Source organism: Calonectris borealis, chromosome 22, assembly GCF_964195595.1.
Source record: "Calonectris borealis chromosome 22, bCalBor7.hap1.2, whole genome shotgun sequence".
In the NCBI taxonomy this organism is placed as follows: domain Eukaryota; kingdom Metazoa; phylum Chordata; class Aves; order Procellariiformes; family Procellariidae; genus Calonectris; species Calonectris borealis.
Genome location: NC_134333.1, coordinates 6,447,829 through 6,461,004, shown reverse-complemented (window position 1 = coordinate 6,461,004; position 13,176 = coordinate 6,447,829).

Below are 13,176 nucleotides of genomic sequence, written 5' to 3'. Positions count from 1 at the left end.
GACATAGGAATAAAACAGCCGCAAAATAAAATGGAATTTTGCCCAAAAAAGTGCATTGTGAAGTGCATTTAGGGGCAGGATGGCTCAGGTGTCCCAGTCCAGCTCTGCAACTTCAGACTGATTTTTGGATTTGAGGAAAAAAATGACTTTCCTCTTCCTGTCAACTACCTGAAACGTAGTCACGGGAAGCGAAGTGCTCTTCAGAAGCCCTGGATGGCGGGCGCAGGCATGCCTTAACCCTGCGAGCCTGGAGCCGGGAGCCCCAAGCCTCGCGTGTCTCTGCCATCGCTGGCCTTCTTGTAAGGCCGCTCTGATATGTCAGGCTGCAGCACTGGGAACAGACAATAAAAGGAAATCTGTGTTGCTTCCTTTCACAAATCCCGATGGTCCCATCAAAAACCAATTGGGGATGGTGCTAGAAATCCAGTACTGTTTGAAGCAGGGCGGGTTATAATTTGTGCTTGCAGTTTAGTTTGAAATCTTCACTTTTCCCGGCTCAGAAAATCAAGAAGCAACTTGAAAAGACATGCAGAGTCGATTATAATTTCTAAAATATTGTGACTTGAATCAGTCACCTCAATTTGATGAAGAGGGTGGAGAGGGGAAGGATGAATCCCGAATTTCTCAGTTTGGTGGGGGAAGGGCCCTCCTGCGTTTAAGAAAACCAACGTGAGGGAAGGAGGAGGTTGCATCTTCACGAGATGCCAAGCTCAGCCAATCTCCGGGTGAGCTGCATACACCCATCATCCTCATTACATATTCCACAAACAACTTCCACTCCGCTTCCAGACAGCCGCCCACCAGCCGTTGAACACGATGATGTTCCTCGCATGACAACCACAAAGTTCGGCAGCTCAGAAGCCGTGGATCGCAAACCAAAAAGGCAACCATCCCTTCTGCCATCACCTTCCTCCCGTGGCCTCGTCCGAGGCACAGCTGAACGCGAGGCCCGAGGATCGCTGGGAAGTGGGGGCACACACCTGGAGCCAGGGCAACAGGGTGTTTTCCCACGCCGTATTTTTGGGAGGGTGCCAACTGTAGAATTAGAATATCTGGCAGAAAATGGAAGTATTTCAGCACAACCTCCAATTGTTTAGGGTGAGGAATGCTCCTTGCTGCCACATGACTTCAGTCGAGGATGTCTAAAAGAGACACCTTGAGTTCAGTTGCCCAAACACGGGTGGCTATTGCTGTCTGAGGTGCTGCAAGCTATCTGCAAGGTCCCTGGGGCTGGAAAATATAATATAGGACCGACGGAAATATTACACCCTTTGAAAGAGACAGCCTGAGCACCTTGTTGCATCAAACATGGGGCTAGACATCTCCATCTAGGAAACCACAACAAGCCCACGTGGCTGGTGAGCTGTCTCACTCTTGTTCCATTCACTGCCTCTCTGCAGTTGAAGCTTAGACACCAACCCCATGTGCTGACACACGTGCAGGCTCCTCGCGCCAGCTACCAGCGTTGAACCTGCGATGAACGCACTCTCTGAAGTAGGCTGCCAGAGGAAAAAAAAAAATCACCAGGAGTTTATAGGAGAAACAAATGGACAAAATCCCTCGGCTTGTGTTTGGCAGCCAAGATGAGAGGATGACTCAGCCCCCCCAGCTTTCAAGTGCCTGGATTTGTGACATGAGCAAATGCAGCAAAACACGATGGGATGCAGGTCCTGTTCCTGAGTGCAATTCTAATATTTATTCCAGTATGTGGAAGCAACTCTGAATGCTGCAGAGCTGATGAAAGCTGTGCTGCTGAATGTGCCATGAAAGCGAGGGTGGGTTTTGCAGTGGAATAAATAGTACTTCAATAGGAGTTTCTCATCAGGGCTGTCACAGGTCTTTGCCAGCCTAATTGGGATGAGGGGGTACTTTCCTCCACTGATGTGTTGTTTGGTGGTGGTCTGGCAGCTGGGGGAGGTGCCAGAAGTCATGCAAATTAGCAAGGTGCAAATGAGAAAAACATTGTTCTGGTAGAACTGCACCTGAAATTGAGCTCTGGAGCAAAAGGCTGAGGTACTCTCTGCTTGGAGAACAGATGTGACTCTTCAACTGATGAGCTCTAAGCATTTGACAGTGCTACTCCCCACTGCAAGAAAACCTGTTGCCTCATCTTCTCCCCTAAATCAGTCATCTGCAGGTGAAGGAAACAGAAAAGACATCCTGCTTATCAAACTAAGACATTTTCTCATCAAACGTACTTGTCCTCCTAAACCAAAGTCCCATTCCACACAACGCAAGGCTACAGTTCCAAAACAGAATGCTTCTCTCTCCCTACCTCATGCACATCATCACGGGAGAGGTCACGTTGTGGCCATGATGAGAGGTCAAAGCAGATATAGGAAGCTGATAAAAGAAAGCATATTCCAAATTAGACGAAGGGTGGGAAGAGGTACCTGTTTTCCTGCCTCTCCTAGGGAGGAGGGGCTCAGCAAATGGGAGGACTTGCCAAAGCATTTGGCAAGTCATTATCTCGTTATACCTCTACATTTGTGAAAGGAACCCACTGAGCTGATGCTCCAGAGATTTCCCTCCCCTTGGGAAATCAACAACAACAAAAAGAAACTTGTGCTTTCCAGTGCCCCCACATGTCCCCAAAAAATGATTGTGGCTGCAAAGAGAAACAAAGGAGCATTGAAGGGACCTGGCAGGAAGAAGGAAGCAGAGCTTATCAGACATGGCTGTGAGGATCAATCAGAAATTGGGGTCATGCTGGCCAGAAGCAGAAGGAGGAAACCATAAATGTTTCAAGCGTGGACAGATTTGCCCGTACCGAGCAGCCAAGTTACAAGTGTGTGCCTAGGTGGTACTCAGGATTTGCACCTTATCAAGAAGTTCAAAGAGTAGCCACAACAAGGCTGAGCTCCTGCCTACAGATCTCACGTGAATGGGGCAGAAACTCAGCAGATATGGATTGTAGGGAGAAAAAGCTTCTTCTGGTTTCCAGGAATTTCCTTGTCCCTAATGCTCTGCAGCCCAGGAGCTTCAAACACCAAGTGAACCATGGTGTGAGACACCAGTTCATCCAGGGATGAACAAGCATGACCCCTTCTCCAAAGCTCTCTGGGGGAGAGCTCAGTGGGTTGCCCTTTGGGTTGTCTCTCTGCTCCTGGTGCTATGTCCCTGAGGTCTTCAAAGATGTCTTCATCCCTCCCCAGCAACTTCATGGGCTTTCCAATTCCTGTGACTGGAACAAATACGCTGGCTCCTTCTGGCAAAGCTGTGCAATGGTCTGAGAAATGCTGGCTGTAGCTGTGCAACTGGAATAACAGGGACGCTGAGAGTGAGTAAAAAGCAATTAGATACTAGACTAGCAAACAACATGACTAGAGACTGTTAAAGGAATAACACAGGTCTCTGAAAGACCCTCTGCTATTGTGTGGAGAAGGATGTGGACACTGTGAAATCTCCAAATGTAACTTTTAAGGAGGATTAGCATGAATTCAATGCACACCTTATTGCTTGTGCACTTGATATTAAACAGATACATGACAGAAGATAACCAGCTTGGTACTATGTCTGAAGGACAGGTTTGATATACACAAAGGGGAGATGCGGGTTACATTTATGTTATTGGATAGCTTACGCTGCCCTGCTGTTATCAGCTGATGGCAGAGGAAGGTTACACTTGCTATCTGCTACTTGACTGAGAAACCCAATTGATGGATCTGCTGCTGGATCTGGTTGTGTGTCTGGCACGCATGGAGTGAGCTGGTCAGGTTGGATTAGGGATAGAGTGATCCATGGTCTTCCAGTGTGAGACCAACTCATTTTATGGCCCTCCAAGGGCCATATGAACACAAGAGAGATCTCCCTTTCTTATCAGCCCCTATGGGTCTGCAGTTTCACACTATGCCTGTGGATTTAAATACAAGTAAAACTCAATTTGGCCACTGAGTTTTGCTGAGTTTTCCACTGTAAGGGGAGTACAAATTGTTGGGTTGTCAGAACAGCAACCTTCAGACTGGACCAGATCTGCACAGGATCTCTCCATGTCTTGGTTTGGAGCAGATCCTTATGGTGGACATTTAGTTCAGAATGGACCAGCATCTGCATCTTTGGCATTCAATATCCCTGGCTGAGAATCTCATCAAACTTTGTGACAAAACCCAAAACAAATTAAATTTTCCCCTGGAATCTCTAATGATGGTATTTTCCACTGATGCCCCCCAATTAAAATCAGAATAATTTTTACGCTCCTGGTGGCTTTCAGCACAGATCTAAACCTGGGCAAAAGATCAGAGGATGTATGTCAGCGCTGGTTTATTGAGATTTGAGCAAGAGCCCTTTGTGTCTTGGAGTGGGCAGAAGAAGTAAAGCAAGGGCAATAAATATTTGTTCTTTGCCTTCAAAGGAATTTCCCTGTAAGCCTCACCAGTCTCCAAAAATATCTTGACATGTCATTTTCTCCTTTCTCCTATTGATTCTTGAAGCTGTCACTGTGACAGACAGTGGAAAGTGCTCTGCAAACATCCCTCTCAACAGGGAAAGCTTTCAGCTGCCTTTTAATTTTTTGTTTAATTTTTATTTTCATACCTTCACTGTCTTTTCGGTACCAGTTCTTCAATTCAGGAGGGGGATCATTTGTTTCAAGCCTGACTAAGTCATTGACTATCTGATTTTCTCATTATTGTATGTTTCATAATTCCTCCCTCATATTATTCTGGAAGCAGTTTTCGATCTGAGGATTAGGTGCTGAAAGCTAATAATGGGCTGGTTAGAAATTAATTTTCTCCTTTATAAAGAAAATAAATAAATGAATAAAGATTAGCAGCTGTGCTACTAGTGTCTGCCTGAAAGCCTGCCTGGCGAGATAGATGTTTTTGTGAGCTGTTCGAGTGGTCTGTGGAGATAATTCATCAGATGGATTTGCTCCATACCTCTGTCTTCACACAATAAGCGGAGTGTGTTTCCTGTGCATTAGTTAACCATCCAAAATTGGTTGACTATATTTATGAACCTATTTCAGATGCCTGAATTTCAGTTCAGGCATCACTGGCAGACTGATTCTTGTTTTTATCTTTTGGCACTGAAAAGCTGCTTGATACCTCTAAGTCTGGGTGACAGATATTACGAAGAGTTTCAGAGATGGTTCAGATCCGGGATGCTTTACTTCATCCCCAGGAGAAATCTCCTCCAGAATGACAGAGTTTGGATATGAGACGTGAGGAGCAGGGCAAAGAGGAGGGATGAGGCTGGGTGGTGGGGCTTGGCAGTACAACACAGTGCAGATTTCCTGTCAGGGGACTGCTCCTTGTGTGGGTGACTGTAGCTGCTGAATGGATCCGGACAAATTCATGTGAATAGAATGAATGAGTATCAGAGGTGTTTTGGATGCCCTGGTTAGCAGCTTGTGTGTGGACTTGATCCAATCTCTGCTACAAAATGAGCTGGTTTTCATTCTGGGAATAGTCAGAGACTCTGTTTATCGAATTAGCAGCTTTTCTCCTTTTATGAAGACATAGCAATCAACTGTTTGCCCCTTCTTAATCAGCCCAAGTAAGAAATACTGCAGGTCCATTTAACCCATCTTCATGGTTGCATGTGATCAGGCACTATGGTAACATCCTAATTCAGCCTAATTCAGTCTTGGCCAATGACTATTCCCCTGCCCCACTCTGAGCCCTTCTCCTAGAGAATGAACCAAAAGGCAGAGAGAGGTGGCATAGGGAGATGAGGTGGTCAGCAATTTTCTTTTCCACACCCCCAAAATATTGCAGTGTTGGCTGCTGTGTTGCAGGGACTGAAGGTGTGTCAGGGTGGATGTGGCAGGACCAGGAAAGCATCTGTTGGTGAGGTGTTTCCTGGCTATAAGGTGCCCATGGGCATTCCTGTGGGATCCAAACCTCAAACTGAGGATTTACTCTACCATTTCTCTCTTCTCTTTCCTGCACAGTCAAGCTGAATGTGTCTTATTTCTACAGGCATGATAAAGGGAAATTCTGAGGGACTGGAAAAAAAATAGTAATTTTGGAAATGTCAAAATATTTTAACAGTTTTTGATTGACGTGCAAGGTCTCAGCTTTGTCAAAATGGAAATGTCTCTTTTGCGTTCATTGCAAGACCATGAAATGCTGTTTCACCTCTGCTGAAATGAGTAAGAAGTACAAGATGGCAGTTACAGAAAGGCTACTAAAGAAGAGAAGTGGCTTATTCCATGTGATTTGGAAATCCCATGGAGTGTATGGGGAAATGCAATGAGGGGTTAGAGAGAGGAACCAGGAAAAACGTTGCTGCCAGCAGAAGATGCCTATTGCTTGCAAATAAAACCAGGCAGATGGCCTGCTGAATTTCAGTCCTTAATTAAAAGTGCTTTATTCTCTAGGCTAATTACAGAATAATTTTCCTGCTGTGGGAGGGGCTCCTTTGGCATGGAGAGGGCGGTAATGAACATCTCAGTTCGCGTCCTCGTCAGCAGGCTCAGCCCTTCATTCTGCTTCCTTAGGGATAAAGATACCCCTGGCTGTTAGCTCCGAAGTGGACCCTGCGAAGGGAAATAAAAGAAAGGAGCAAGAGGTCTCAGACAGCCCCAGCATGACAAAATAGGATCTCACTGCCATGTCTGTCACAGCATGGATAACCCAGGGAGCTCCCACGTGAAGCCAGACCCCAAACTGGGTTGTGACTATCAGTGAAAGCTCTGCTAAAGCAGATACATTTCTTCCAAGTGACAAAAAACTGGTTTTGGATAATGTTTGACATGATTAGAAGAGGTTTCAGCTAGCACTGTGATTCTTTTCTTCAGGATTTGCACTTTAAACTAACTCCAGCCTCCCCACGTCGCATGAACCTGGAAGTGCATGAACCTCACTGCATCTCCCCGTGCTCCTTCCATGAGTATGCTGCATTGTGGAGAAAAGTTCCAAACACAGATGGTAAATTACACGAAAAAGGACCATTTGCACAAGATGTAAAAGTTTAACAGCTTGAGCAACACCAAGCCCTTGCAGACACTGGGATGCCGGGGTGGCCTTGGTGTCCCAGCAGCTCTCACCCCAACGAAATAGCCTCTGCCGGTGCAAAGTCTCTCCTATCTCCCAAACTCGTCATCCATCACTTTGATGGCTCCGCTAAGTGGCAAAAGATACAGCAGGCTTTTGCCCTCTTTCTTCATCTGTCTCCTGTGACCCTTCCTAAATTGAAAGGCGGTGAGGTTTGCCCTATCCCCCTCCCATCCTTTGCTGAACACTAATTCTCCCGGACAGCCTTCGTGATTTCCCCAGCTCCTCAGGTTTATTGTCCCATCTCCAGCCTCGCCTTGCAATTAGAGAAGGAACAAAAACTGATGCTCACAATGCTGTGCTCAACCCCTTGTGAGCGGCTTGGGCTGGCCTTGCCTTACCAGGGCAGAAGTCGGTCTTATCGGCGAGCGTTGGCAGGGCTCTGTCTTTCAGTCAGGGCTCAGGGAATGGAAATGCTGCTGATTTCCATCTGCCTGGCATTTCTTGTTCTCTTTCTCCATCCAAATCAATGCGAAGGATCTTTTTCAGCCCCTCTCCGGGTTAAGGGAGGTGGGAGCAGGGGGGGGAAAGGATGGAAAAATACTCAGCAGATGAGAAACTTTTCACGCAATTTTTCCTGCCTGCAGCTTCTATATATAGGTTTAATTAGAACGTTAAAGGCACCTCAGGATTATGCTGTGAGATTTGTTTCCTTAGCCCTGTAACTAATGCCCTGTGGTTTCAATAACGCTGCCTTGACTTCGTTAGCCTCCAAGCAAATATCTACCTATGGAAACTGCAGAATTGCTATCCTGGGTGAGAGCACCACGTCAGCTGGGGGAAGTCAGAGGCTCTGCTTTAAATGCTCTCTAATTATCTCTAGCCGAGGTTACAGAGGAAGCGGTTTGGCACCTGTGAATTGAATTCTTGGAAGAGAGCCCCTTGAAATGAGCTTCTGCACCTGATACTGGAAAGATTTGTCTCTTGCTCCCCACAACCCTTTGCGGTGGAGGCACATTAACTCCTTTTCACCTACCTGGAAAAAGACCCCCATTTCTGATGGGGATGTCAAATTAGGCAGCTTCGTTCTGGCTGCCAGGCTAGCTCGATTTGCCCCTTTGAATTATCCTGGAAAAGGGCCGTGGCCGTGCAGCTCATAGCTGCAACTTGGAGGAGAGCTATTCATGCCTGTCCAGGCGGGTTTCTGGCTTGCAGGATATAGAATCATACAGAATCATACAGGTTGGAAAAGACCTCTAAGATCATCGTGTCCAACCGTCAACCCAACACCACCATGCCCACTACACCATGTCCCTAAGGGCCTCATCTACACGTCTTTTAAATACCTCCAGGGATGGGGACTCCACCACTTCCCTGGGCAGCCTGGTCCAAGGCCTGACCACTCTTTCAGTAAAGAAATTTTTCCTAATGTTCAATCTAAACCTCCCTTGGCGCAACTTGAGGCCATTTCCTCTTGTCCTATCGCTGTTACTTGGGAGAAGAGACCAACACCCACCTCGCTACACCCTCCTTTCAGGTAGTTGTAGAGCGCGATGAGGTCTCCCCTCAGCCTCCTCTTCTCCAGGCTATGGCCCATAGGGCACTTACTGGGGGTCCTGGAGACCTGAATGTGGATGCTTTTGTGCAGAATGGCCAATTGCTAAATCATTTTATGGGCGCTAGATGTCAAGGATGCTTTCTGTCCTGTGATTCTGCATCATCGGACTGAGGCTGAAGACCATGGTGCCTGCAGGAGGGGCTGGGGCAGGCCAGGGGCTGAGCTCCCTGCTGAGGCACAGACTGCATAGACCATGCTGGTCACCGTGAAATAGGATGGTGTCTTTAGTTCTGCCTTGGGAATACTTCTCATCCTCTGCTCCAGCGTCATGGTTGTAGCTGGGTATTAGACCTAAAAGTAGGACAGGGCTGATGAACCACAGCCATGTGATTATATGGGAAGCTTGAGGAAGACAAACACTGTTCTCGGTGTCCTAGAAGGCCTTCAGAGAACTTCGGTGTTTGAAGTTAAAACTGAATTATACTTTTTTTTTCCCCCTTTTTGTTTTCAAACTGCAAATGGATCAAAACAGCAAGCCTTTCCGCAGTGCACTTTTATGAGACGCAGGCTGGTGTTGCACATATTGCCAAGGAACCTTAAGAGTCTCAAGGACTGATTTCTACCTGAAACCTTTCTCGATTACTGTCATCAAAACAGAGAGCAGTACAGGAGAAAGACAGAAGGTGCATCTGGGGCTGCTCCCTCCATCGTGGAGATGCACTCAGAAAAGCTTTTTGTGGAGCAGACGAGCTCACACCAGCATTTCTTTTATTCCCCACCCTTTTCTATATACGCAAGTTAGCTGACAAAACTGCTGCTGCAGCTTTTTCTCCTCTCTCCTAGGATTATTATTTTTTTTTATTGTCATTATTATTAAGGGCACAGCAAGATTTATTTTCTGTAAAACAAGCTATGTTATTGTCAAGACAGATTTAAAGGGCTGGATTAGGAAGGGGCATTACAATACATTTTGTATGAAAATGAAATATCATGAGCAGCTCCTTGGCAGCCCTAATGTCCGTCAGGGCTGTTCTTTGGGAATAGCAATTCCAGGCAGGGACTCTGGAAAAGTAGAGTGTGTTGGTATAATGAGAGGCTGTATCAGAATGGATATGCATGAGCCAGGCAGATTAATATTTAATGAACAGTGAAGTCTGCTATCCCCTAATCATTGAGTGCCTGGGATTTGCAAAGTGGCTAATTTTAAAGTATTTTGTATGGAATTATTCATGCATTAAAAAGTACATGACTCTCTTGCAGTCTAAGTCACTGAAATGGAATTAATCTCAATGAAATTTAGTCATCAAAACATTGGGCGTCGGGTCCAGCCAAGACAACGGCAATGGGATGAGGGTATTGCTCTTATTAAAGGCCTCGACGGAGCTGGAAAAGACAGGCTTTGGACACACAGCCTTCCTGCAGGGCAGTGATGGCCTCATCTCGGTGGATGTCTTGGGAACCCACAGCGGAATGGATCCCTTGCTGGGCTTTTCAAAGCAAGGAAGAGCCAGCAGTGGGTAACAGGGCCAGCAAGAGCAACAGAGCAGGAAAATCACTTAGACGGATGAAAACATAGCACAAGGCTACTGGTACCGGGCAGGAATAGGGCTGGGTCAAAACCGGTGGCCTCACTTGAGTGACAGTTCTGACACCACTGTCATCGTCCTTATTTTTGTTTGTATTTTGCCTAGTATGATTACTTAAAACATACTTGTTGATCCGGAGTTTAATAAGACTTTACTTTGGCTTGAACAAGCGTTTTTTGGACCTCGGCTCAGACAATTCTTCTGGCACGTCTTCTAGTCTTTTCCCCACTGGTTTCTGATAAAAGAAGAATGTTCCAAAGAAAATGTCATTTTTGCTTGGAAAATGATTTTTTAATTGGGAGGTGGGGAGGAAAGATTTTGTTCCCTGGCATCTTTAAAAGGTTTCCACTCTTTCCCTGTTAGAAAACAGTTTGTGGACTTTAATCACCTTCTTGAAAGTCATTGTTTGACCCAAGCTTGTGTTTTGTGCAAAAAGTGTGAGGCAGAGGAGAATGATTCTTCCTCGCTGCGCAATCTATGAATGCAATAAGCTCATTGACTTAATGAGAGAAGATAAAAGAAACCAAATAAAAAGTGTTTACAGATATTTGAATGCTACCAATTATGCCAAAGAGTGTTGCAGGAGAAGAGGGAGAAAAAAATATGGCAATAAATGTATGGGAAAGGCAGACAAGGTAAGGGCAGAACAGGTTGAAGATTCATTTTCTTCTTGTGTGCCTGCGCCTCATATAAAGATCTGTGTTATCAGTACAAGCAATAATGATGATACCGGCTCATTAGGAAGATACAGTAGTTAAACACTGCAGTCAGGAATGAGAAAGTCACACCCACGGTCTTAGCTGTGACCCTTGAAGCAAAATGACTTTTGTTAATAACGAAGGAGGGAAACAAGGCGTGCGTGCACATGTATCTGCAGCCTCTGGATTTGCGTGGAAGCAGTTGGAGCATTTTATTTCGTTTTTTTTGGAACAAAATGTTGACTCAGAAATCAATTTATCCTTTCTCTGGGTAAATTAAAACAAAAGGTGAGCCTGAAAATGAGGAGAAAACATTTCACATCAGCTTGAGAAAAGTGCTTTAATCACCTTAAAGTAAGCAGGTTTTTTTTGTTTGGTTTTTTTTGGGTTTTTTGGGGGTTTTTTTTGTGGACAGAACAAGGATTTGGCACTGGACCTGCTCAAAGGTTATTTATTCTTTCCTCATGTTTTTTATTTGATCCCTGAAAATAAAAATCCATTATTTTCACAGCAATTATTCTAAGTACAGCTAGAGAAAGCCATGTTAAGTCCGAATTTGAATATTAAACATAATTAAAAGACTTTTCTACATTGTGAATTGTTCTCTTATCTGCCTGCCCATAAATGTCAATGTATTAATGGTCACAATTTGTCTCAGATGTAGGAAATAGCCTTTTCCTCCCATTGCCTTTTTTAAGCAGTGGGGAAACAAACACAGCCTATAGGACCATGCAAAAAAGTTCCCAATACAGTTTTGCTTCAGCTTCAATCGAAAAGCCAATCCCTTCTTGCCAGCTGATTAGTTCTGCTCTTGAATATACTCTTTAAACAAAGAAATGTTGTCTAGAGGCAGAAACAGGCAGAGGTATATTTTAAAAGTCTTTAATTTATTAAACTACAAGCCAGAAGAAAATTGGAGAAATTAATAACTCACAGTGTGATGAATATGAAGCTTTTTTTTTTTTGATAGCTGGAGAGACGAGGAAGTCGAAAGTCGGTACTTTCTAATGACATGAAGGTTCACCTGAGTGTTTGTTCACGGAGAGATTCTCACGTTCTTGTGTTTGACCAAAGCTTTTGAAAACACCGACAACCCTCCCATCAAGGGTCTCCACCTCTGAGAACTTTCGCTCCCTGTGATGAATTTCTGTAGACTTTGTGCATCATTACCAGGCTAATAGCCTTTAGTTACTTATTTCTTTGATTTGATTTAAAGCCTGTCTCTGGGCGACTGCACTTCTATTAGCATATATACACAGAGGGATGGAACCACCACACGCACGTTGGACTGTTGCAACTTGGTGAATTTCTTGGGAAAGCTGTCTCAAGGAGCTAAACACATGTGTCAACACTGCAAATAAAAGTATTGAAGACCAAAACTTACAGACCAAAAAAAGGAAAAGAAAAAAAAAAAAAAAAGGACGGACGTGCAATTTTTCACTCCCTTGGCCAGACCAAAAGATGGTTTAGGGACAATTGAAAATCAAAGTCCTTGGGAAAAAATGGGGCAAAATGCACAAATGTTAGACCTGAAAATTGCTGTGAACCAGGCAGGGAACTGTGAAACCTGCACGTTCTTGTTGTGTGCAACATTTCTGAACTTGCCAAGTACACAAAAGGCAGCTTTACTCTGCTTTCAAAGGAGTTTTTTTCTAATTTACACCACTGGCTAGAAGTCCCCCACAGGTTCACTTTTTCAGCTGAAAATAAGGATTTAAAGACACTAGAATGTGCCCCTGAATGGACTGACTTTGTCAAGAAAAAGATTGAAGTGGGAATTGAAGCCTTTCCTTCTGCTTTTATAAAATTCAGGTGGAGAACCAAACGGGCGCCGCTGGAATGGACCCAGCTGGCCACGGTGAAGTGAAGCATTTCAAGGTTTGTCAATACTCGTCACACTTTTCAGAGGCTTTGTTTAGTGAGAAATTTCAACTTGTCCTCAGTGCTGGAAGATTACAAGATGTGTTACTGGATGTGTGAGCCGGAAAGCATCAGAAAATGCAGCGGCCAGACTTTGGGTGAGCAGAGCTTTGATGGCTGGTGCTGGGTGCCACATGCCCACCCCTGAAGGTCCCAGATGATGCTGTCTACCCTTTCTTTGTCCCCACTTTCTTTTGCATCTGTAGTGCTTTCTCTCTTATCCCTGTATCCCTGGATTTGTTACTGCTGGAAAAGGGTGGAAACCCCATTTATGGATCTGTTGGGAACTTGGCTGAGCCCAACTCTATGAAACCATCCTGGGTGCAAAAGCGCCCAAGGGGTGTATTGCTGTTGGGAGCCCTTTGCCCTTTGCTCCTCTACCTCCTCCATCAGTGCTGCCCACATTGGTCCCTCTGCTGCTCTAGAGAAAGGCAGGAGGGAGTCATAGCTCTTGCCTGGCTCTGGAGGTCCAGCAC